General features: G+C 35.1%; 1 long non-coding RNA gene across 1 annotated transcript; it reads right to left on the bottom strand.

Moving 5' to 3' along the window:
• Positions 1-10,748: 10,748 nt before the first annotated feature.
• Positions 10,749-20,928, bottom strand: LOC146887008 (uncharacterized). The gene is made up of 2 exons (XR_014994625.1): positions 12,532-20,928; positions 10,749-12,092 (listed from the first exon to the last, which is right to left on the bottom strand). It is a non-coding gene; the product is annotated as an uncharacterized LOC146887008 (long non-coding RNA).
• Between the last annotated feature and the right edge of the window lie 5,758 nt (positions 20,929-26,686).

The following is a 26,686-nucleotide window of genomic DNA, read 5'->3' as shown; positions in this document are numbered from 1 at the left end:
AATAATATTATTATTATTATTATTATTACTAAATTGCAATTTTATATTGTTGAGAAAGACAAATATCATCATCTTATTATATCTTATTATCTATTATTTAGTTTAAGAAATTAGTGGTGGATGTAATTAATTTGAAAAGAGCAAAAGAAAATATATTATATAATGATATATCAAAATGTCTTTTGGTATAAATTAATATATATATATATATATATATATATATATATATATATAACTTTAATTTTGAAATAACTCACCGTAATTCATTTATAAAACTGAAAATAAAAATTATAATTTTACTAGTAAATATTTTATAAAATTACATTAACTTAAATGATAGTTACTATTTTAATATAAATTTATACATACCGGATTGATTCAAAGGATGTTTTGGTTTTTTAGTTTTTCATCTGTTTTTTACATTACAATCAAATCAAAAAAGATTGACTTGTAAAAACTACATAATTATAATTAAAGATAAGAAAAAATTGGTAAAAAGTTTTTGTGGTGGATTATGAGTGAACTTATTTTTAATTTGATTTGGAATCATTTAAGTAGTGGGTGAACTAAGTCAGGTTAAAATTGATCCACTTTTAAAAAATAGAAAAATCTATTTTTTTTCAACCTTATCTAATTTGAAATCGTGGTCAATCGAAGGTCATACATAAGTAAGGCCATTTCACACTGTCGCAACCAAAATCGCGACGGGACGACGAAGCAAAAAAATAAAATTTGTAAAAACAGAGTTTGGAGTCGCCACCATAGTTATTATAGGAAACTATGGAAAACCATAAAAAAAAAGAAAGGTCAGTGAAAAACTAGAGTTTGGGTCCGGGAGTCAGTTACGCGTGGTGAAGGTATTAGCACCCCACAACGCCCGTCCTAAGACGGTACCTTTAATTAAACATGCAAAAGGATGTGGTTTTCAAAATATATAATTTTCCCAAAAAAATATAAAAGGATATACAAAAGAAACAAAAATAATTTTTTGGTTTTTTGGGCCCGACAAGGATTAATCCTCGCTCCTACGTATCTCCATTTATAATGGAGAATCAGGGTTACGTAGTTCTTTTTGAAAAATCTATTTGGAAAATTATTTGAAAATGATTTAATTTGTTTTATAATTTTGAAAATCTATTTATTTAAATTTTAGTATTATTTTAAAATTGGTGTCACGCGACGCGAGCGGCCGGATACACACTTCAAATAAATTCTTTTTTTTTCTAATCTTTTATTTTTTATTTTTTTAATCATTTATAAACTTTTAATGTTTTTTTAAAGTTATTTTAGAGTAGTTGTGGATGTTATTGCGACGTGAGCAACCAAATAGATATAAAAGAGTAAACAAAGAAAATTATATTTTATTCTTAGATTGATATATATTTTTTAGAAAAAAAAAGAACGAGAGTCTAAAATAGGTGTCATGCAACGCGAGCGATAGAACAGACACCAAAAAAATAGGAAAAAAATTAATGATTTAAAAAGAATAATAAAAAAATTGATAAAAATAAATCAAAAGAAAGAAAATGAACTAGCAATTACTTACCTTAAAAAATGTTCAATATCTCCTCACCTTTTCTCTTTTTCTTATTCTTTGCCTCCTTTTCTAAAAATTTTGTTTTATTCTAGAGAGATAAAGATGAGAGGTGTCTGTCTATGTGGGTGGCAATGAGAGAAAGAGAGAGTGTAGAAAATGTTTTTTTTTTCTTTTTTCTACCTCCTCCAATATATTTTTTTAAAGAGAGATTAAAAAGAGGTGTGTATGTGGGAGTGGTGATGGGAAAGAATTAGAGTAGTGTAGAGAATTTTTTTTCGGTATGACAAAGTGCGTATTTATACTCACACCTTGCAATATCAATGCAATCCCAGTCTTAAATGTAACGAACAATATAAGGAAGGAATTGGTCATGATAACAACACATCATGAGAATCAAATCATAGTAAATCAGAGCACAAAATCAATCCCAATTAATAATATTGATTCTAACCATTAACAAATTAGAGCACAAAATCAATCCTAATTAGTAATATTGATTATAACCATTTGAAGAAATATTTCTTCTAATTATTAGAATCATATCACTAATTTCTCTTCTAGGAACAAGGGTAAAAAGCAGGTTGAGTTGTTGGGCTCATGAGAAGGAGTGCAATAATTAATAACAAATTGGGCTCTTCCCTCTTTATTCCTTTTTTTTTCTTTTTTTTTTCTTTTTTTTTAAAGTTGATGTTTGAAAATATTTTTGAAGAAAATTTTGTTTCACATTTTTTTTATTTTCAATATTAACTAAAAAACCTTTTTTTTATTTTTTTTTTATTTTTTTCGAAAATAAATTTATTCACCCGGACGAAATTGGATGTTGACAACTGCCCCTCTTTACTTAGATTTTATTAGATAATTTGAAATTTTTACTTTTTCATATTATCGTAATAAAAGATAAGTAAAGATAAAAACACTAATTTCGTTCGAGTTTTAAAAGAAGACAAATTTGACCATACCAAGTAGAGGGTCTCGGTTTGACACACTAATTCTTTTTGTTTTTTTTTTTTTTACTTTTTGAAAAAACCAAATTAGACCAATCCCGTTGAGAGGGTTTATTAAAAAGATTCGGTGACCATTACCATGTAAAGGGCCTCGATTTGATTTTTTTTTATATTTTTTTGAGAAAAAATTAGACCAATCCTGAGGAGAGGGTTTATATCCAAAAGATTCAGTGACCATTACCATGTAGAGGGTCACGATTTGACAAACCATATTCTTTTTGTACTTTCACTTTTTGAAAAAGAGATTAGACCAATCCCGAGGAGAGGGTCTATATCTAAAGGATTCGATGACCATTATCATGTAGAGGGTCCCGATTCGAAAAAAGAAACAATGACCATTGCCTCGCAGATGGCCTCCATGTGACATAAGAAATTAATGACCATTGCCTCGCAGAGGGTCTTGATGTAAAGAGATCGATGACCATTGCCTCGTAGAGGGTCTCGATGTGACATAAGAAATCAATGACCATTGCCTCGCAGAGGGTCTTGATGTAAAGAGATCGATGACCATTGCCTCGCAGAGGGCCTCGATGTGACACAAGAAATCAATGACCATTGCTTTGCAGAGGGTTTTAATGTAAAGAAATTGATGACCATTGCCGCTTAGAGGGCCTCGTGACCATTACCTCGTAGAGGGTTTTGATGTAAAGAAAAAGAAATCAATGACCATTGCCTCATAGAGGGTCTTGATATATATATATAAAAGGAGCCTGAATTTTGCTTTTTATCTGTCGACACACACCAAGTGAATGCCTAACATTTTTGAGACTTAAACAAAAAATATCGTTTCTGACTTTTTCTCTTTTTTTGTAAATGATTTTCAATGATTTTGTGGAGTATGATGAATGATTTGATGATGCATGAAATGTTATGATTTTCTTTTTGAAACTATATGATATGCTTGCATGGATGCGTGAATGCATGAGTGAAATTTGCTCTATTTTCATTTTTTCATTTCTTCATAAATCTAAGAAATGTTGGAGGAGTTATGCATATGCACAAGTTATGAATCATTGATGTATGACATGCTATGATTTTCTTTTTAAACTTAGACGATAATGCATTCATGGATGCGTGGATGCGTGAATGCATGGGTGAATTTTGCTTTATTAAAAAAGATGAATTACTCATGTATGCATGACTTGGTATGATGTATGAATTTTTCTTTTGCATTTTTTTGAAAACAATATTCGAATTGATTCGCATTTCATTATTATTTCTAATTCATGGAGTTATTCTACTTTGATTTTTTTTTTTACTTTTCTAAATCATTTCCTTAGTCTAATCAATTTACTAACAAACACTTTTTGAATAATTTTTTTGAAACACTATTTGAATGACATGCATGAAATTGTTGCCAAGGGCTTGAAAAGGTTTGGATGAGGTGATGAAGATTAACTAGGAAGTTGCCCCAATTTGAATTGGTCTCGGGGCACAAAAATGTGTTTGGGCTTTCCCTAGTTATTGATGGTATGAAGGAAAAGATGGGGACTTCAAGAATTTGCCCTTAGTGTCAGAGCCTAGGATGGTCTTAGGGTGCAAAAGAATGTTAGACTTTTCCCAAATAAGGAGATTAAGAAAATGACGGGGTCTTCACAAGTTGCCCCTAATGTGATCAGAGTTTTCAATGTAAATAAATGCCCCAATTCAGAATGAATGATGGGAATATATAAATCACAAACAAAGTGACTGCCCCAGTTTGGGTTTGGGATTGATAAAGATGGACTATGTTAAGGTTGGTCAAGGTTTAGGCTTAGAGCGGAGGATACTGTATGAGCAAAAATGGAATTTCATGAAGAATGAATTGAAAGGGGACAACCGAAGTTTAGCGTAATTGCCTGATTGCCCATGCTAATTTTGGAAATTTGGAGTTTTAAAAACATGTCAACCAAACATAAACTGCCATAGTGTTTAAAAGAAAACCTTTGAACACACTTTTTCAATCTTTTTTTTACCTTTTTTATAGAACAAACCTGTTAGCAAATCCAAATTTTCTTCTAAATTAAAACCTTCAAAAGATAACATCCAATCTTTGATTTGTATGGACTTTATTTGGCTTGTATCGTGGCCAAGGCTAGGGGTATGGAATTGAATGATAGTAAAGGCCCAAACAAGTGATGTGAGGGTTGTTTCAACAAGGATATTTGAATAATGTTTCATTCAGAATTTGTTTGACTTCTTCTTGTTCACCTTTTTTTTATATCTTTCTTGATATGACCAATAATATTTCTTTTTTTTTTGATATTTTTGTATTGGTGAACTGCTATTCAAATGAAACAAATGCAAATATTATGTCAACTCTCAGTGGGAGGGTGATCCTTGTTTAGGGTAATTTGAAAGAAATTTTTTGGAAGGCTCAAATTGGATAACAAAGGATAATCACTTTTTTTTTATAAAGAAATATGGCCACACATCATTTCAAATTATGGTTGTTTTTCTCAAAAAAAAAATTAATTCAGAGGAAAATAATTTAGTTCATGTAACAGGATGTCCCTTATTTTGTTCTTTTTTTTCACTTTTGTTTTGCCTAGAGTGTTCTTCAAAGTTGTTAGTCTAGCGAACTTTTCTTCCTTTTGTTTTTGTGTGTGTTCAGAGAATTTATGGTAATCCTTTTTAAGATATGTGTCCCCTTTATGATAATTCTCCATGGAAAAGAAAACAAGGTTTATGGTGGAAGAGAGATGGAAAGAAAGATAGATTTGAGCAATTTCATGTATGCAAGACTATATGATGCTTCAAAAGACAAAATTTTAATTTTTTATTCAATCCACTGATTTGACCAAAGAATGTTTTATTATTTTTCATCACTTTTCATAAGAAAGATTCCAAGAATTTGGTGAGAATTGGGAAACAATTTGAACTTATTGTAATGTAAATTTTTTTTTTAAAATTTATGCTCATGCATGCTATGTGTTTGAATCTTTGGATAACGTATCATGAATGACCACAAAATGGAATGCAATGCATGTTTGTTGTGCCTCACAGGGCACTTATTCACATGATATGCTAATGGCTAATGAAATGTATGTTTATGGCTAATAATGGTGTGATTGTGATGCATTTAATATTAGATACAAGGAAAGGTGAGGGTAAAGGACGCAAATAGTCTCCCTTTAGTGCCTTTATTTATGGGTTTGATGCTTAAAGTTCTAAGGGAAATTATATGTGCTCACAAGGATAGTTCCCTAATACCTAAATATCAAGGTCACTAGAGCTATGGCCCACTTCATGGCATTTCCCACGACAGTTGGTAAACAACAAGAAATGGGAGTACCAATGAAGCAAACAAACTCTAGCTGGGGTTCTCACAATGACCACTTGCGAAGTACATCCACTGTGACACTGCTACACAATCCCCTCTAATTCTAAGCAACTCAGACCCGGGTATAGGGTCCCACTCATGTAATGAATAAAATGTGTGTGTGTGAAGGGAGAACACAATGTATACCTAAACCCACACCTGGCAATTAATCCAAATACAAAAAGGAGATTGAATATACACATACAATTATTTTAAATATAAAAAAAACACATACAAAAAAAAAATAAGAAAGAAAAAATATGAAGAAAAACCACATCAATTTTGCACATCCAAATAAATGGTCTGACTCTCTAGCATCCCCAGTGAAGTCGCCATCTGTCGCAACCAAAATCGCGACGGGACGACGAACCAAAAAAATAAAATTTGTAAAAACAGAGTTTGGAGTCGCCACCATAGTTATTATAGGAAACTATGGAAAACCATAAAAAAAAAAGCAAGGTCTGCGAAAAACTAGAGTTTGGGTGTGGGAGTCGGTTACGCGTGGGGAAGGTATTAGCATCCCACAACGCCCGTCCTAAGACGGTACCTTTAATTAAACATGCAAAAGGATGTGGTTTTCAAAATATTTAATTTTCCCAAAAAAAAATATAAAAGGATATACAAAAGAAACAAAAATAATTTTTTGGTTTTTTGGGCCCGACAAGGATTAATCCTCGCTCCTACGTATCTCCATTTATAATGGAGAATCAGGGTTACGTAGTTCTTTTTGAAAAATCTATTTGGAAAATTATTTGAAAATGATTTAATTTGTTTTATAATTTTGAAAATCTATTTATTTAAATTTTAGTATTATTTTAAAATTGGTGTCACGCGACGCGAGCGGCCGGATACACACTTCAAATAAATTCCTTTTTTTTCTAATCTTTTATTTTTTATTTTTTTAATCATTTATAAATTTTTAATGTTTTTTTAAAGTTATTTTAGAGTAGTTGTGGATGTCATTGCGACGTGAGCAACCAAATAGATATAAAAGAGTAAACAAAGAAAATTATATTTTATTCTTAGATTGATATATATTTTTTAGAAAAAAAAAGAACGAGAGTCTAAAATAGGTGTCATGCAACGCGAGCGGTCGAACAGACACCAAAAAAAAGGAAAAAAAATTAATGATTTAAAAAGAATAATAAAAAAATTGATAAAAATAAATCAAAAGAAAAAAAAATGAACTAGCAATTACTTACCTTAAAAAATGTTCAATATCTCCTCACCTTTTCTCTTTTTCTTATTCTTTGCCTCCTTTTCTAATATTTTTGTTTTTTTCTAGAGAGATAAAGATGAGAGGTGTCTGTCTATGTGGGTGGTAATGAGAGAAAGAGAGAGTGTAGAAAATGTTTTTTTTCTTTTTTCTACCTCCTTCAATATGTTTTTTTTAAAGAGAGATTAAAAAGAGGTGTGTATGTGGGAGTGGTGATGGGAAAGAATTAGAGTAGTGTAGAGAATTTTTTTTCGGTATGACAAAGTGCGTATTTATACTCACACCTTGCAATATCAATGCAATCCCAATCTTACTTGTAACGAACAATATAAGGAAGAAATTGGTCATGATAGCAACACATCATGAGAATCAAATCATAGTAAATCAGAGCACAAAATCAATCCCAATTAATAATATTGATTCTAACCATTAACAAATTAGAGCACAAAATCAATCCTAATTAGTAATATTGATTATAACCATTTGAAGAAATATTTCTTCTAATTATTAGAATCATATCACTAATTTCTCTTCTAGGAACAAGGGTAAAAAGCAGGTTGAGTTGATGGGCTCATGAGAAGGAGTGCGATAATTAATAACAAATTGGGCTATTCCCTCTTTATTCCTTTTTTTTTCTTTTTTCTTTTTTTTTTAAAGTTGATGTTTGAAAATATTTTTGAAGAAAATTTTGTTTCACATTTTTTTTTATTTTCAATATTAACTAAAAAACCTTTTTTTTTATTTTTTTCGAAAATAAATTTATTTACCCGGACGAAATTGGCTGTTGACACACACCGAAGGCCAAGACGGACTAACCTACGTCGAAGGTCGAGAGGGCTCTTTTCGAACAAGAAATTGAAATAGGCTCTCTCGGAACGAGGGTCAAGATGGTTTGACTTGGACCAAACACCAGTGCATAAAGGATATTTGACAACAGTTATTTTTGCTATTTTGCCTCAGTTTCATAACTGAGGCATATAAGGCCGACACAAAAAAGGGTCAGCTTTTCACCTCTGATGTTACCCGATGCAGAAACTCACCTTTCTACCTCGGTTCTAATGAGAACCGAAGTCATATACTCCCCATTTCTGTCTCGGTTCTAATAAGAACCGAGGCCGTATGTCCTGTTAACTTTTTAAATAAATTTTTTGTTTTTGGTTATTCCCACATTTTTTAACCTACATATTTTTTTTTTCAGAAAACCAGACTAGTTAGACTGAAAACAAAACTATACATTTTATGAAACATGACATCATCCATAATCCAAATACATTTGAAAGCGTCTTGTAACAATAAGTCAATATCCTAATCAATACTATTGTACATCTGAATTATAAATTTGGCAGATTATATCCTACCAAACTTTATAGACTTCGCGATAATTGGTACAATACTTTTGAATGTCTGCAAAATAAGAGACTAACTTAAGCAAATAATTAATCACATATACATACAATAAAACTAATACTCAATAGACTACAAATTTATAGACTCATATTACAAAAATAAGAACATGGGAGCGTGAAAAGCGAAGCGAATGACAATGGGAGGATGCAACGATACTCACGTTCCCGAAAGCTACACAATCCCACCACAATGCAATAATACCTAATAAAGAACACAACCATAAAAACACAAGAAATAATCAAAAATAGGAGAAAAAAATTAAAACAAAGAAAATCCCAACAAAACCCTAACAAAACGCAAAACAACAACTCAAATCACAAAATTAGTTATACAAAACGCGAAATAAAAAAAAAAGGAATCGCGTAATTTTTCGAATTTCAACTAACCACCACACGCATGGAGAACATGACAGAGCGCTACGGTGGCTTGCCAGAATGTGAGCAACGGTGGCACGTGAGACTAATAGACAGTAGAGAAGCTTTCTTTGGGGAGGAATGGTGGCGCAACGGAGGCTGGCAAGGAGGTTAGCGTGGTGCTTGGTGGAAAGGCTAGCGCGGTGGCTGCGTGGGACGAACCAGCGGCTACTGTGGAACACAAATGATCGCAGCAGCGTGGAAGGAGGCTTGATGGTGGCTGACAGCATGAATGGAGGCTAGACAACGATGGCTGTGGACGGTTGACGGCGCGTTCAGAGGAGAGAAAACGCGAATGTTGCGTTGTAGAAGACGAAGAATATTGCATTCACGTTTTGAATCCCTAACTTGGTATATGGCCTCGGTTCAATTTTTAACCAAGGTAGAACAGTGATTTTTGGCCTTGGTTCAATTTTAACCGAGGTAAAACAATGATTTTTGGCGTCGGTTCAATTATAACCGAGGCCAAGTTTGGCGTAGTGGCTACGTGGGACGAACCAGTGGCTACTGTGGAACACAAATGATCGCAGCAGCGTGGAAGGAGGCTCGACGGTGGCTGACAGCGTGAATGGAGGCTAGACAACAATGGCTGTGGATGGTTGATGGTGCGTTCAGAGGAGAGAAAACGCGAATGTTGAGTTGTAGTAGACGAAGAATATTGCATTCACGTTTTGAATCCCTAACTTGGTATATGGCCTCGGTTCAATTTTTAACCGAGGTAGAACAATGATTTTTGGCCTTAGTTCAATTTTAACCGAGGTAGAACAATGATTTTTGGCGTCGGTTCAATTATAACCGAGGCCAAATGTCACTCTCCCAATTAATTTGTTGCTTCAGGTAAGGGAAACTGAAGCCTAAAAGGCTTTATGGCAACAGGTCTACTACAACCGAGGCAGAAAAGTAGATTCTGCTTCGGTTATTGAGGGAACCGATGTAGAAAAGCTTGTAGAAATTGCAAAAATGTCATTGCGTCATTATATGTTTCGGTTTCTTGATAACTGAGACCTATAACGTGAGTTAAATAATCAAAACTGCACTAGTGAAAAGTCGGGACAAGCCAAAAATTGAGACATGTCGAACCGGGGCAAATTTCGAAAAGGGTCAGCTCAAGGCGAAAGTCAAATAAAAGAGAAACATTCCATAAAACAAATTTTAAAAAAAAATTATTTATATTCAGTTTATAAAAAAGATAATAATAATAATAATAATAATAAAACATTTTGTCATCGTAACAATAAGCGAAAAATTTTTCATACACATGCATGATTCTTGTAAAGTAGATTGAAGGTTACATTAGTCATTGGCCATTAGGCTAACATTATTCATCTTCCTAATCTTTGCTACTTTTTACAAGGAAACAATTTCAATATGCACATTCAATAGCAACATTCAAGTAAAATGTTTTCTTTCATTGGTTAAAACAATAGTGTTTTCGGTGAAAGAAAGTAGTGCTATTAAAAAGCTGAATACCGTTGACAATATCTATGCTACACAATTACAAATCCCAAGTGAAGCAACAGTGACCAAATTGCAGAGTTGGAATGAATGGAAGAGTAAAAAATAACCCTAGATTTTGTTTCTTTTTTTGTGCTTTCATAAAAAATTGTAATATCCCTTTTATTATTGTTTGGTGATAAGTTTCAAGAAATACAATCAAACTAAATATAGTTAAATTTTTATTGTTTTCAACTTTAAATATAAAAAAAAAATAGATACGAAAAGTTAAATTTGGTGTTGTGATACTTATATTATTCAGAAGTCGATATTAAAGATAATTCCCTTTACTTTTAAACTGTGACAAAGTTATAAGTTTTAATAAATACGACAATATCGATTTGTCATTCAAACAGACCCAATGAATTGAACTATTAAACTATGTCTTATAAATAACCTTTTTAAATAACTTTTCATATATATTTTAAGAAAACATATTAATTTTTCAGAATCTTCCTACATGTGATTCCTTGTGTGCATAAAAAACACAAACAAAATTCAGATTCAAAAACTTAATGCTACATATTTACTATCATTACATGTCGTTTGAATCTGTAATTGCTTTCGGCCTATGGTCCGTGTTGAGTTCATTCTGCATGAATATGGATTCCAGGTACATGACGAAATTCCTAAGTTGGAATTTGATGAGGCCATCGGCGCCGTTGATCGGTAGGAAATGGACTCCGTTCGACAAAGACGACCTCCGGTAGTCGTTTGTTCAGTGGAAACGACTGGAAAACGCAGCAGGTAATCGAATATGGAAGTGAACGCTCGAATCTCTCAGGCTTCTTACTGGATTGGTAAACCCGACGAGGTTTAGGGTTTGAGCAGAGACGAAAGTGGAGTGTTCTCAACCAAATTTTATCATTCATCTCAGCTAATCGATACAAATGGTTGGCTTGCCTTTTATAGATGAAGGCAACCAGAAAAGAAAGCAACAGAAGGAAACGACTAACAACATGTCGTTAAATGACACGGGAGGAACGCGTGTGGGAGAAGAAGCAAACCCTAACAGAAACAAACCCTAACAGTTTCCCCTAACCTTAACAGAGGACGCACTTCTTAGTTTGTGGGGAAGAGAGGTTTTCTCTCATAAACCCTAGCAGCACGCCCTTCTCTCGTGAAGAAAAGCTGGTTGGAAGGATTTGGGCTCGTGTGAAAAGGGGCTTGGGTGGGCAAAGTGAAATGAACCCAATGGCGCTCCCAAAGAAGACAGAAGCGGATGTATGCGTGATGGTTGAAGGAACTACTCTAGCGACTAGGTGTTTCAAACGCGTGAGGCAAAAATGGAAGATACGAGAATTTGGAACCCTAGTAGGGTTGCTGAAGGGTTGGGTCGGGGCATTGTCGTGTTGGTGGGAAGGATGACTTGGGCTGCAGCTAGATAATTTGTTGGCCCAATCAACCGATGCACAAACAATTTCATTATACACGCTGAAGACTGAATCAGGTGGCGCAAAAAATGACGTGATCTGTTGGACGCTTAAAGGAATGGGGCTGCTACGTGCAGGCCCAATTGACGCTGCTCCTGGCTGCCACTTTGCAGATGCATGAGGTGTGCGGATTATCACTTGAAGAAGCGTGATTGTGTGATGCCATCTTTGAGCCGCTGGAGCAAGGATTCAACCCATCATTCACGGATTCAGCCCACCATTCACGGATTTTGTATGGTGAGAATTGGGTTGCAAGCCCAATATCGATTGACAACTTTGAAAATGGGCTGCATTTAACAAAAATATTCAATTAGAACAAGTTTTATTTAATTAAAAATAAAAGAAAATAAAAGAAATTAAAATGAATAGGCCTAGGCGTTGGCCCAATGCTATAAGCCTTATTGGGATCACATTAGAATCACTGCACAAAAAACCTACGATATGAACCAACATATAGTCTGCACATTGAATTCACCTTAGATATGAACATAGCATAGTAAATTGCTTCCTATGGTCACAATTGAGCTCATTGGTTAAGAGGAGAGGTAAAGAAAAACTATTTTCAACAAAAACAAGATTCATTGAAACGCTAAATATGTTGTATCTGGAAGGCAGTGGTTATTGCATAGTCGCCTATGGTCCCATCGTAATTCAGCTCATTGGTTCAGAGAAGAGGCACAGAAAAACGTTTTTCATCAAAAACAAAGATTCATTGAAAACCTAAACCTGTTGCGTCCACAAAGACAGTGGTTCGCTGATCCTTTGCTTCTTCTTTTGTCCTCTGTTTCTTCTTCTTCTTCTAAAAAAAATAATTTGCTGAATATTTTATATCTTAACTTATGTGATGACATAAACCATTTCAAGAGTATTGAAAACACATTCATTTCTAAAATTAGTTACTTGACTAAATATATTTCAAATATACAGGTAGAACACTAATTAAACAAAACGTTTTATGTCCTAAAAATAGTGGATACTCTAAATATAAATTAATCATATATATAGTAGATCTTAAATTTATTAAAACCTATAAACTTATATTAAAAATGCAGTGAATCATGTAATAATTTCTAACAGAGAAAAGAGAAATATTTTATTAAATTTGTATATATTTGAACTCACTTATTTAAGTAAGGTTAAATTATTTATTTGCTCCTAATTTTCGTAAGTAAATTTGAATTTGGTCCATTAATTTTTAAAAGTGTTAACTAGGTTCCTAATTTTGATATTTTGTATCAATGAAGCCCATTTCGTTAAAATGGCAGAAACGACGTTAAGCACAATGACGTGGAGATATGAGACTGAACTGAACAGTGAAGTGGCACAATAAGCTGCATTTAAGGTTTGTGTTCGTCGACGAAATTGGGGGAACAAGGGGTTTGCAGAAGAACCGCGACTGCGTGGAATCACAATCATGGAAAGTTCGCGTTCGAACAGCTGGAATTATAGGTGTTGTTAGTGGAATTGCGATCTCGGTGGAAGCAGAGGGTTGTCAGGTGAGTTATTTATTTGAGCTCCAAGTTCCCATTTTTGTCGGCATGCACTGTTTAATTATTTGTTTATTGCGAAAGCGAAGTATGAATGTGGTATTTTAGGTTTAAATATTGTAACTTTATCAAAGTTCGATGTGTGTCCCACCACCATGTTCGAATTTGTGTTCCTCTTGTGGTCCCCCTTTGATTGTTGTTTTTCCTTATCTGTTTGGTTATTGTTTAGCGTTATTGTATAGGTGTTTGTGGTTATATATTTTTGTGCATCATGGGGGACGACAACTTTGACGTCATTTTTCACCATGGAGGGAAATTCGTTAATGATGGTAAACTGAAATATGAGGGTGGGGTTTCTAGACTTTCGTGTGACCCTGATCGCTGGGGCTATTTTGAGGTTGTGAGTATTTTGAGGTAGATGGGGTATATGGGAGAGAATGAACTATGGTACTGTGTGAAAGGTGGTTCTGTATTGAAGGATAGGTTGGCGATTTTGTGTGATGATCGTGGGGCCATGAATATGGTTACCTTAGTTAGGCTAAATGGTAAGGTTCATCTGTGTGTCATGCATAAGATGTGTGAACCAGAAATTATAAAGATGTTGGAATATTTTTCTCATGATGGAGATGTTATTGAAGGTGGTCGTAATGAGAACAATATGGTGGACATTATGAGTGAGATGGAGACTGAAGATAGTGTGCCTCAAGCTGAGTTAGTTAAGGAGGGGTTGTCTTCATGTGAAATAATTGCACCCACCACATTTATCACTTCTACTATGTTCCAAAATAACAAATTATGTTAGCTTCAATATCAGAAAAATGAAGAATGTTTTGGAAAAAAAATAAAGAAACATAATACCATGAGCTTCTTCATACCAAAGTTTCCATGTAACTCACCTTATACTTAGGGCAGCCCCAAAATTTTTTGCCCTTTTTCTTCAATGTTCTCGCAATTCTCAAAGCTCCTTTCTCTCCACAATAGCACATCATTGTTACACCCATATCTATAAAGCCACTTCCACCACAGAAGGATGCAAACTACAAATATATATATATATATATATATATATATATATATATATATATATATATATATATATATATATATATATATATATATATATATATATATATATATATAACATGGGTCATTTTTTGGAGGTTAAAAAGACCTCCACAAATAAAGATCATATGGGCTGATTATGATAGATTTTATAGAAGTTGATAATAGAAGGGAGTTTTTTATTTTTTTAAGGAGGTTTATGACCTCCGCAGATTGCAACACATTCTTCTTTGAGTGAATTCACGTATTCCCTCCCAAATCATAAAACTTAATGAATTTTTCCCTTTCACTCGAAAACCTAAGTTCAGAGTGCCAATCGATTTCGCTCCGCTATTAAGCAAAGTCATAGCCTCCGTTGCAGCGATCTTCGTCGCGCTAGCTCCGTCTTCGTCGCACCATCTCCGTTGCACCGTCTTCGTCACGCCATCTCCGTCGCGCCGTCTTCGTCGCGCCATCTCCATCGGCGTTCTCTTTGTCGCTTCATCTCGGTCGCGCTGTTCGTTTCCCCGTCTTCGTCGCACCATCTTCGTCGTAGCCTCAGTTGTAGCCTCTTTTGTAGCGAATCAGTGACTCTGCGATTCAGCTTCGTTACGCCCTCTCTGTCACTCTGGCCCTCCATCACATGTGATGAGGCCATCGAAGCCATTTATTGGCGGAAATGTGCTCTGTTCGTTAGAGAACGGCCTCAAATCGTCGATTATTCGGTGGAATCGATTGGAAAACGCAGTGGAAGGCTTAAAATCGGTGAATAATGCTCGAATCTCACTGGTTTGGGGCAACCCGAGTAGGTAAGGACCTAACCTAGGGTTTAGGTGAGCTAACGAATGTGGGAGTGATCTCTACCGGAATATCTCATTCATCAAAGCTAACTATTACATAAGATTGGCTTGTCTATATATAGGTGAAGAGGCAACCGGAAAACCAACAAATAGACGCCGTCTAACATGGACCTAACAGCGAGAGAAATATTGGCTGCCTAAACAGAACCCTAAAGGCTACATATGGAAGGCGTGAGGCTCGCACGAACGCAAAAAGAGATTGCACGCTGTCAAGAGGGTTTGAGAATGAAACCCTAGCAGAGGGTTGGCCTTCGTAAATGAGAAGGGCAGTTAGGGCTGCACGGCAAAGCACAATGAAGGTGCTGGTGAGATTTGTTTCGTTGCATTGGAAAAACATTGGGCCGCTGAAGCAATTGGATTCAAGCCCAATAAAGTGAGGCACGTAGGACAATAAATGTTGGTTCCAACGCGGGATGAAGAAACTAGTGGCTGGAACACACCAGGGGCGTCAATCTAGATTTGGGCTTCACTTTGAACCAGAACCCTAGCACAACTATGGATGTGCCTGGAAAGAAATTGGCTGGAAGCGTTGGTAACTTCTGGACACTTGAAGGAATTGGAACCCCGTTGATGCAGATTGTGCTTAAGCCCAATAACGATGAAGCATGAGAATTGGGATCTCTAGATCAGCGTTGGTGTGCGGATGAATCAATTTGAAGAAGCGTGATTGTATGATGCCATCATTAGGCAGTTGGAGCAAGGATTCAGCCCACTATGTATGCATGTTGATTGGAAACATGGTTGAGGTGAGAATTGGGCCACAGGCCCAATATCAATTGACACCTTTGAAAATGGGATGCATTTAACAAAAATATTCAATTAGAAGAAGTTTTATTTAATTAAAAATAAGAAATTAAAAGAACTTAAAAAGAATGGGCCTAGGCATTGGCCCAATGCTATAAGCCTTATTGGGATCAATCATCCCCTCCCCCTTAAAGAGGACCGGTCCTCAGATCTAAAGGGTTATTAAAGGCCCACAGTAATGAAAGTGACTAGTCCACCAGGATCAAAAACAAATCTGCAGTAGTCATCAAATAAAATTGAAGTAAAATCAAAATGACCAAGCAGTAAAATTGAATGGAAAATTTGTGAAAATGGGCTTTTGAAGATTGAAAAAGATGATATTAGGCCCACTTCATAAAAAGAATGTGTGACACTTTGACTAAAATGATTTGTGAAAAGAATTTTAGAGTCAAAGTCTGTTTTTACACAAGATGTTGAGGAGGATGAAATAAAGGAATGAGATTGAGAACAAAAATTTTGATAAGGAAACAAAACAAAAGATTTAATGACAAAGTGAATAGAGTTGAAAGATGGAAGAACTCCTTTTGAAAATTGGAACATAATGGAAGGGATTGGTGAAGGATTGAACACCAAATCCTTAACAATTAGTTCCCCTTTTGCTTTTGAAACGATCTTTAACTCTACCACTGATGATTGTATTTCAAGCTCACTCTTTTGTCGTATTTTCTCTCTTTCTGCTAAGTCTTTTCTCTCATTCTCTTCTTTTGCTTTTCTTAGAGTCTCCTCTTTAGCCTTTTCTCCTTTCTCTCTTTTTTTCTTCTCTTTTATCTCTTTTTCCTCTTGTTCTCGTTGAGCACAAAGCTTCTCATGCTCTTCTTTTTCTCTCTTCATCTCGAAGCTTTTGATGTTTAACTTGCTCTCTCTTGTATTTTTCTCTCTGTCTTTGTTCACTCAAGAGCAAGTCCAAATTATGTTTAAAGTCTTTTTCTAGTCTAGAAAACTTAACGATGTTTTGGATGAATGCATCCCCAATGTCAATGAAGTCTTCTATCCTAGCTTGTTGTGCTTCAGTGATCCTAAATGAAGGGGGAATGAAATGTTTCCACATGCATGTTTTTAAGTCATAAAATGTATTGATGCATGATGTTCTCCCCTTTTTCACATTATATTGTCTCTCTTACCACCAATCAAATGCGCGTCCTACAAACTTAGATGTAACATGCCTAAGAATATCTAGATGAGTATATTTACTAAACAACGGTTGCACCAATTTCTCAGTATCCCACATCCAATCTCTAAATGATATTGGTCCTATATCTTCCCCAAAGAATGAAATGTCATTATGAATGTTATGATGCAACTCATGACTACTATGCCTATCTAAATACACACTACTATGCCTACCTAAATGCACACGGCTAGAAGAAGAAAAACTCATTTTGAAACAATTTTAGCAAAATAATTTTGTTTTTCAAAAAGAAGTTAATGAATTTCTAAAGAGAAAATAATGGAAAAGATTTCTAGAGATACTCCCAGGAAAGGGAGGTGAGTCACATGGACAAGCTTAGGAACCAAGCCTTTCCTAGCCAAAGATCTCTAAAAAATGCTTTCACAAAATTTCTCAATAAAAATACAAATGAAACAGATTGTATGAAAAAAAATTGACAAAGTGTGTGAAGAAAGTGAAATCTAAAGACCAAAAGAAGGTCAACTAGGTGGTAAACAGATGACACCTAGATATCACGGGACCTAAAACAGAAATACAAGCATACAAAGCACGTAAAACAGAACCTGGACATTGAAAGCATAAAAACATAAAACATAAAGACTGAAAACATAAACTAGACGAAAATCCTAAGTGAAAATTCAAGTGGCCTTTGGAACCCCTTGAATCTCACACTACACGTTTAAAAACTATTACAATTAAATGCTAAGGATGGGATTGCTCTAAAGCATTTTCCCACCTAAGCCAAATGAAGCAAATAAAAGAAACATAAAACTGAAAAAAATTTACACAAAGTCCGTGACATCAAAATAGAAATTACAAAAGAAAAGAATGTTGCAGTTTGCTCTCAAACTCTCGAAGCTTTTCAAGTTTCTCTCGTGCTCTCTTTTGTTTTTCTCTCTCTTTGTGTTCACTCAAATGAGTCAAACATTATCTATCAAGGCAGATTTTCACATCATATTCTTATCCACATATTGGCTTTCAACTCACATAAATCACATATGCAACTAATCTTTTAAAGCACAGTTCACTTCAAAGCAATTTTCCAATTCCATTCAAATGGTCAATGGCATATGACAGATTCAAATGATTCAACTCAAAAACAATGATGAAAAGCACACAAGACAAGAAATCGCAGACAGTGCATGCAAAAAAGGCAAGTGCTGAATGGAAACTATCAAACAACAATAGACAGATACCAACTCAAACTGATTCAAGACAATGAATATGGCCAAAATCAGCACTGCAGTAAGAAGCAACAGTCAACATAAAAAAAATTGCATCACATATATGAATAATCTGCCATGTAAAGCTTCAGACAATGCATCATAATGTCACACTACTATCATGGAATCAAAACAGAAACTGAAACAAAATAACTCAGTTTGATGTAGAGTTTAGTAAGTTCAATAACACAAACTATCACTAATTCAAGATACTAAATTGAAATCAAATCAAATGAAAATCCAGCACAACAGGGCAGATATATGGAACTGTAGATATATGATAAGAGACACAATCTATGATAATCACAGATCAACAAATAGTGATTAAGCAGACACATAATGAAAACAAATGCAGTTGCCAATATCAACAAAGTTCAACAGTATTTGAATTCAAATAGTTGAATATGAGTCTAGTTAGAGCATGCAGACATTAATCCAGATCCAAATTGACGAGTAAAACTATATAAAGTAATGGTCCAGAACTGATTAGCAAGAGACATCACTAAATCCAGAGAGAACAACATGGCCGAGAAACTAATCTTTTAAAGCTAATCACAGAAGTCAAATATGTGATATAGCAACGAGCAGATACGAAAATGTTATCCACACTTCACCAGATGCAATTGGCATAAAAACAACACTAATGCAATCTATGCTTTCACGTGATCAAGCTTGCATTTCCACACATAAATTTTGATATGAATAAGATTTCACTATGATGGAATGCTCACTAAATGCTTTGGTCACAACAATCCTTGGCCAGCAAAATGATTAAAACATAGACTCAAGCAAAGATGTGAATAACAAGTAACAGTGAATGGAAAACAGCAGCAAGGAACAACATAATCAACTACTATCAGTGAAAAACATCACAACTGAAACTAGAACAGAACTGGAAAACAATATGAAAACAGGAATAGCATGAATAAAACATGAATCAGTGGAAAATGCACTGCAGAAAAATTGTTATTGATCTACTAGCAATTAAAGAACTCTAGAACATACACATGAAACTACGCATCCAAATTAAAACATATACTGAACAGTGATGAAACAATAGACAAAACACAATTTAGGTACACATCTATGGAATTAGCGACATACAAAGCAACTAACATGACCTAAGACAAAACATGATTCAAAAAAAAATTAAAGCTAAGTAAGAAAAAGAAATTAAACCTAAGACATGCATGTGAACGGCATATTAGGCAGCTTAAGACATGATATCAACAGTATTGATTCAAGAATATTCGGAACAAACAGATTTGAATCAATTTCAATGAAACAAACCACAACAACACAAAATCAACAAAGAGCAACAATGCAATCAATGAGAAACAAGACGGAAGCAAACATTGAAGAAGAAAACAGTAGAGATAAGGCGTGAATACTTATCTTGCAACACTCCGAGAACCGATTGGCTTTGAATACCACTTAATGAGGCCATCAGCGGAAATGTGCTTTGTTCGCTAGAGAACGGCCTCCAATCTTTGATGGTTCGGTGGAATCGACTGGAAAACGCAGCGGAAGGCTTAAAATCGGTGAATAATGCTCGAATCTCACTGGTTTGGGGCAACCCGAGTAGGTAAGGACCTAACCTAGGGTTTAGGGTGACCTGACGAATGTGGGAGTGATCTCTACCGAAATATCTCATTCACCAAAGCTAACTATTACATGAGATTGGCTTGCCTTTATATAGGTGAAGAGACAACCGGAAAACCAACAAATAGACACTGTCTAACATGGACCTAACAGCGAGAGAAATATTGGCTGCCTAAACAGAACCCTAAAGGCTACATATGGAAGGTGTGAGGCTCGCACGAACGCAAGAAGATATTGCACGCCGTCAAGAGGGTTTGAGAATGAAACCCTAGCAGAGGGTTGGCCTTCGTAAATGAGAAGGGCAGTTAGGGTTGCATGGCAAAGCACAATGAAGGTGTTGGTGAGATCTGTTTCGTTGCATTGGAAAAACATTGGGCCGCTGAAGCAATTGGATTCAGGCCCAATAAAGTGATGCACATAGGACAATAAATGCTGGTTCCAACGCGGGATGAAGAAACTAGTGGCTGGAACACACCAGGGGCGTCAAACTAGATTTGTGCTTTGACGGTAATGGGCTTCAATCTCTGCTTGCTGAAATTGGGCTTCTCACTTTGAAACAGAACCCTAGCACAACTATGGACATGCCTGGAAGGAAATTGGCTGGAAGCGTTGGTAACTTCTGGACACTTGAAGGAATTGGAACCCCGTTGATGCAGATTGGGCTTGAGCCCAATAACGATGAAGCATGAGAATTGGTTGCTCCAGATCAGCGTTGGTGTGCGGATGAATCAATTTGAAGAAGCATGATGGTATGATGCCATCATTGGGCCGCTGGAGCAAGGATTCTGCCCACTATGTGTGCATGTTGATTGGAAACATAGCTGAGGTGAGAATTGGGCCATAAGCCCAATATCAATTGACACCTTTGAAAATGGGCTGCATTTAACAAAAATATTCAATTAGAACAAGTTTTATTTAATTAAAAATAAAAGAAATTAAAAGAATGGGCCTAGGCGTTGGCCTAATGGTATAAGCCTTATTGGGATCACATCAACATGTGGCTGTGATTCAGTGGCTTCTGTAGAGTCAAGGTACACCTGGAATTTTTGGTTACCAAGAGATTCCTTATCGATAGTTATTCACTTCTCTAGGAGATAAACATTAAGGTTAATTTTGCTCTGTTGCCTATTTTATGTGAACAAAATAAGAAGATAAAGTGAATTGAAATTCTTCGGTATGTTTAAGTCAACTTCGGACAAACAGTGTAAGTCTTCATTTCAACAGCATCAAAGTTGGGTTTTGAACCTGTTGGTTTGGTTAGAAGAGAGCAATCAACACTGCCTCTCCGTTTAAGATGAGAAATAACAGTTCTGCTTCAAGAAACTGATAAAAACCTAGTATTAATGCTTTTTACCTCCTAACTACGGTAAAGGTTGTATTGTCAAATTGTAATGCACTATTACACTCAGGTGGAATCATAATTCTTAAGTATTTTTATTTACGTGTTCTGTGTAGACTTGTTTAAAAGATACTTATGTTCATGCTCTCTTAGAGAGGTAGATTTAAGACCGATGGTGCTTTTGTTGTTCTAAATAATACACCAAAAGTACTCAACCACTACTTACTAACTTTTTATTAATTTATTTGTACAATATTCAGTTTGTCGTCCTTATTCAATAGATATGGACTTTTAAAGATGAAAGATAACTTAAATTTTGTCCATTACTTTGGGACATTATATTTGTCAATATTTTTTTATTATTAAGAACTCAATAACTCGGTTCAAATTATCATTATGAGGTTGAAAGATGTGCAAAAGCAAAACCAAAATAGTACTGCTAGTGCTAATCTTTTTTGTCTCTTTTTTATTGACATAAATTACTTCATTGTTATAGATGAAGCTCTAGCATCCATGCATCAGGTCGGGGCCGTTTCAGTAATTAGGTTTGTACCAAATTCACTTGAGGATGCAGAAGTTGAGGGTTTCAAATTGAGCTTGATGAAAAGGTTCCAAGATCTGAGATATGATGTTTCATCATGAATTTTACTTGAGGTACATGCCTCTTTTTTTTTCGAGCATGAAATCACCAGTGCAGTAAGGGCTTTCTGCTCCGGTTATTTTTCACATTTTGCCTCGGGTCTGGAACCGAGGCATATTAGGACGAGGCCAAAATGTACCCCTTTTGGCCTCGGTTATCACCCGAAGCCATATACCCACTTTTATGCCTCGGTTATTTCAAAACCGGTGCCATATACCCAGTTTCACTTCCGACGGCAATCCACTCTCCACCACCTCATCTCCGCAATCATCACTTATAGGAGCCGCAGTCTAGGGCAGATTCCATTTGAATGCCTTTTGTAGCTTCCACAACCTCTTCCTCACTTGCATCTTCTCTTCCAAACAGAATATTCTCCTTAATGCTCGTCGCAAACAGTGCAGGCTCTTGACTCATCAACCCCATTTGAGACCTCAACCACTTCAGCTGCAACCTCTGAATCGCCACACCATCAACATGTATCTCTCCTTCAACCGGGTCATAGAACCTCTGCAGAAGAGATATCACAGTGGATTTTCCCGACCCACTTCCTCCCACCAGCGCCACCGTTTTCCCTGCAGGAACCCTCAGGGGAAACTCCTTCAGAACCACACTATCGGGCCTCGATGGGTACACGAAGCTCTAACCTGAAGCTCCGCCGGACACGCGCCGTTCAGGTCCGCCACGCACCCCGCGTACTTGCAGTCACCGGTTCCCCCGGTAGCCCTCACTCCCATTCCTACGTTGTAACCGTCCACTAGACTCACGTCGTAGAAATCCTTGTTGTCGTTGCCAGAGCTTCCGGTCGTGAACTCCACCAGCGTCACCAGCGGTGGGATGCTGCAAGGACACCATTTTTGCGGAGAGAGAGAGAGAGAGCGCGAGAGAGAGAGCGAGGGGAAGGAGTTGTAGAGGCGCAGGCGCGGGGAAGAAAAATGGTTCGCGAAATTCGAACCCTAAATAAACCTTATGGCTTCGGTTGTTAGGGGAACCGAAGCCATAGACCCCCTTTTGGCACCGGGTCTCCTTGGACCGAGGCCAAACAGCTAACGTCCAACCACTTTTTTGCTTCGGGTCTTACTGGATCGAGGCCTATACCACTATTTGGCACCGGTTTTGGGCGAACCAGAGCCTATACCCCTTTTTGGCTTCGGGTATTTGGAGAACCGAGGCCTAAAACTTGGCTCTAATTGCAAAAATGCCACCGCGCCATTATATGCTTCGGTTCCTGGCCAAGCGAGGCATATAAAGCGAGGTAAAATGAGAATTCTGCACTAGTGAATATTACTATAGGAGAGAGTAAGGTGGCAACCAAATCATTTTTGGGGAAGAGTAATGGAAGTTATTGTGTATCCTTTGGCTAAATCCAATAAGATCATAGTTACTGTTATTTTGTTTTATTCACTTGTCAAGTGCCATTTGTTGCTCATCTATGTAAATCTTGATAAAACTGCAGCTGTATATTAGGTTCACACTACATTCTTAAACTTAAACCCTCGTTGAACCATTTAAAATGTATGATTGATCATACAATGTCATTAGTGAATGTATGCAATTTCTAGTAAAGCATGACCTTCATCTTTAGGCTAAAAAAATGGTCCTCGTCTTTAGACCTAGTAGTCATAGGTCGCTATTTAAATTGTTTAGGGTAAACTAAAAAATTTAGGATTTGTTCCTCCAGCAGATCTGTTGTGTTGTCAATTCCACTATGCAATTTAGGATCAAAGGCATATTTAGGTTCCATTTATCTTATCAAGCTCGGAATGTTGCACCATCTCCAATCTTTTCAGAAGGACAATATCATTGTCCAATGAACTTTTCACAAAGTTTTTATGTGAAAAGGAAATAAAGAATTATTTAAGCTTTTGTGTAACTTAAAACTATTGTAACCTTTTTTGTTGATAGAAGACTCTAAACTCGTTAGAAAACGGAGAAAAGCAAAGCCAAAAAATCACTTACAGAGGAAAAGGTACACAACATGGTTTCTGGAGATGAACACAGCATTGTCCATATTAATATTTCATACGAAAATCTCACATGAGAGAATCCAAATCTATGTGAAAATTTTTGTGAATCCTTAATGTAATTACACCTGCAACTAGCGAGGATTCCCTGTAAGAGGATTGATCTTTTGGGACCAAGGGGTTTTATTTATCATTGTCTTGCTATCGTTGAAGCTTGATCTGCTTCAAATTGATACAGTTTCAAAATTTTTACCTCCTAACTAATTGCTAAGTGGAAGAAGCGTGGCAGATCTTGACCTATAATTTTGGGAGAGTCAAAATAATATACTCAAAATTCAAAATTTATATATTTAATTATTGTCATTAATACATTAAAAATAAAAGTAAATAAATAATTTAGTATAACCGTACCTACACAAGAAATCACACATATACAAAGGATTGTCCTTCGTTCTTTCAAATTTTTTAACTCATCAATAATTGAATCAAAACTAAAATTTTCAATTATTTATTTTTCAATGTAAATATAAACACGTTCCAAAGAATTAATATAAAGCATGTTCCTCTAATTGAACAATATGATCATTTGTATCATGATTCAGGATACGTAAAGATAAGATATTGAATTTGAATTGTTTTTATCGTCACAAAGAACTTTCTTTTTATCACTTTAAAAAATAAAATATTATTCTACTCTTCATCAATATATCTATCTCTTTTTTAAGTTTAAGATTGAAAAATAATTTATCATAATTTAATTAAAAAATAAAAAATTAAGAGTTACTAAAATAAAAAAAAAATCAATGACAATTAAGTTTCAATTAAAAGATAGTTATGAAAAAACACATAGTACAATCATTTTTCTCCCATAATCATAAGAAAAATGAATATAATATGTTTTTATTCTATTTTTGAAAAAGCTTTTGTTTTTTCTATTTCTTTTATCATAGATTCATTATATCCCTAGTGTTTATTGTTATTGAAGGCTTAATCATCTCTTTAATTTTAGGCTTCTTTAGTGTTTATGTGTATAGTAGAAAATGGTTTATCTAAATATTAGTAAAATATTCCTTAGGGATGTTATTAATACACACAATTGGCATACATAGGACTCAAACCCAAGTCCTCTCACACAATTAAAGTACTCTCAACCACTTGAGCTAGTACTCTTCCATACCACATTAAACCATGAGAAAGTTACACATCCTGCTACATTGCTTTAGGTTGCATGCTTGCATTTCTCTCAAACTTTTAACCATGATTTTGTCATCTGTAAACTTGTTCTGAAAAGCATCTTATATATGTTTCAAAGAGAAATTTGTGATTACACATGAACATGATTCTAATGTAAATAAGCATACTGGTTTTGTTCATATGGGTTAAATTTATACATAAATCATATTGCTTCAAACTCGCTTTTAATCAAAAACAACATTATAAAGTCAAGATTGTCCAAAATTAAGTTAACCCATTTTCATTCTGATATTGTGAAATGAGAAAATATATTGTGTTTGCAGAGTTCCAAAGCAACTTAGGGAGGAGAAGGTGATTGAGTGAGTTCATTGTGGATGCAAGGGTTGTGCAAGTGGAGTCTGATTGGACAACAATTCTTGTATTGGTGTAAGTGGAGGGTTCTTAGTACTAATTCCGTCGAGCCTTTATTTTCTATTGTCCAAAACTCAGATGGGAAACAATTTCTCCATTTGTATTGTTGTCTACTACATGACTTAGTTTTGTGCCTCTTCATCTTTGTTAGCCTAACATGGTGCAACTTAATCAATGGGCTTAGAAGAATCTTATTATTATTATCACTATGTTTGCTTCCATTTTTCTTATGGGATAGAGATCATGATGTTGAAAGCAACTATACCAGGAAAATAGCGATATCTTAAATGTGTAGGTCAGCACTTTAATATTGTTTAAAAAGATCAAACTGCCCCAAAGACCTTTACTGTCTTAATGAGAAAGCTACCTTCTATTTGTTATCATGACTACTCTTTTTATGTTGTTATTGGTGATTTTTATAGTGATATAGTGTATTTTATTAGAAATAAGGAGCTTTTAGGAGAAACACTATACATTGCTCCTACCCTCTAATCAAAATATTGTTGATATAAAAATATAAGTACCTCAAATGGTGACATACATTGTCAAGTATAATAGGAAATTCTAATTACAAACAAAATATTATTTTTTATGAGATCTGAATAATGGAAGAAAAATACAGTAATAAATCCACAAATTAAATAATACAAACAAAACAGGTTAAACTTTTACAGTATAATCCTCAAATTGAATAGGGTATTAACCCCCACAAAAAAAAAATAAAAACAGGAAATTTGGAATCAAATAGGTTTATGGAAATAAAGGAGGTTTTAAACCTCCACAAAATAATAGTCATGAATAGGAGAGGTTATAACCCTCCATTAAAACACTTCCACAATATAAACCTGGTACTAGGGGTTGTAGAAAACCTCGACAAATAACTTGTGGGGAACCTATTTGTGGAGGTTTGAAAAACTCTGCAAATTATTTTGTGGAGGGTAAAAACCTCCACTAAACGAAATTAAAACCTCTGCAATTTAGTTTTTTTTTTGTAGTGGCACTTGGGTTTTGATTTCCCCCAACATTGCAGGATGAACATTGCCCATACAACATTTCTACCCCCACGCAGAATGATGAACAATGGGGTATTTATGGATGATTCATTACACATTTATATTGAAAATTTTTAACTGTTTTCAAATGCATTTACA

Source organism: Vigna unguiculata, chromosome 4 (genome assembly GCF_037176805.1).
Source record: "Vigna unguiculata cultivar grain cowpea cultivar isolate G323 ecotype 2 chromosome 4, ASM3717680v1, whole genome shotgun sequence".
NCBI lineage: Eukaryota > Viridiplantae > Streptophyta > Magnoliopsida > Fabales > Fabaceae > Vigna > Vigna unguiculata.
The sequence above is the reverse complement of the archived record's forward strand: the minus strand, read 5'-3'. Positions and strand labels throughout refer to the sequence as shown.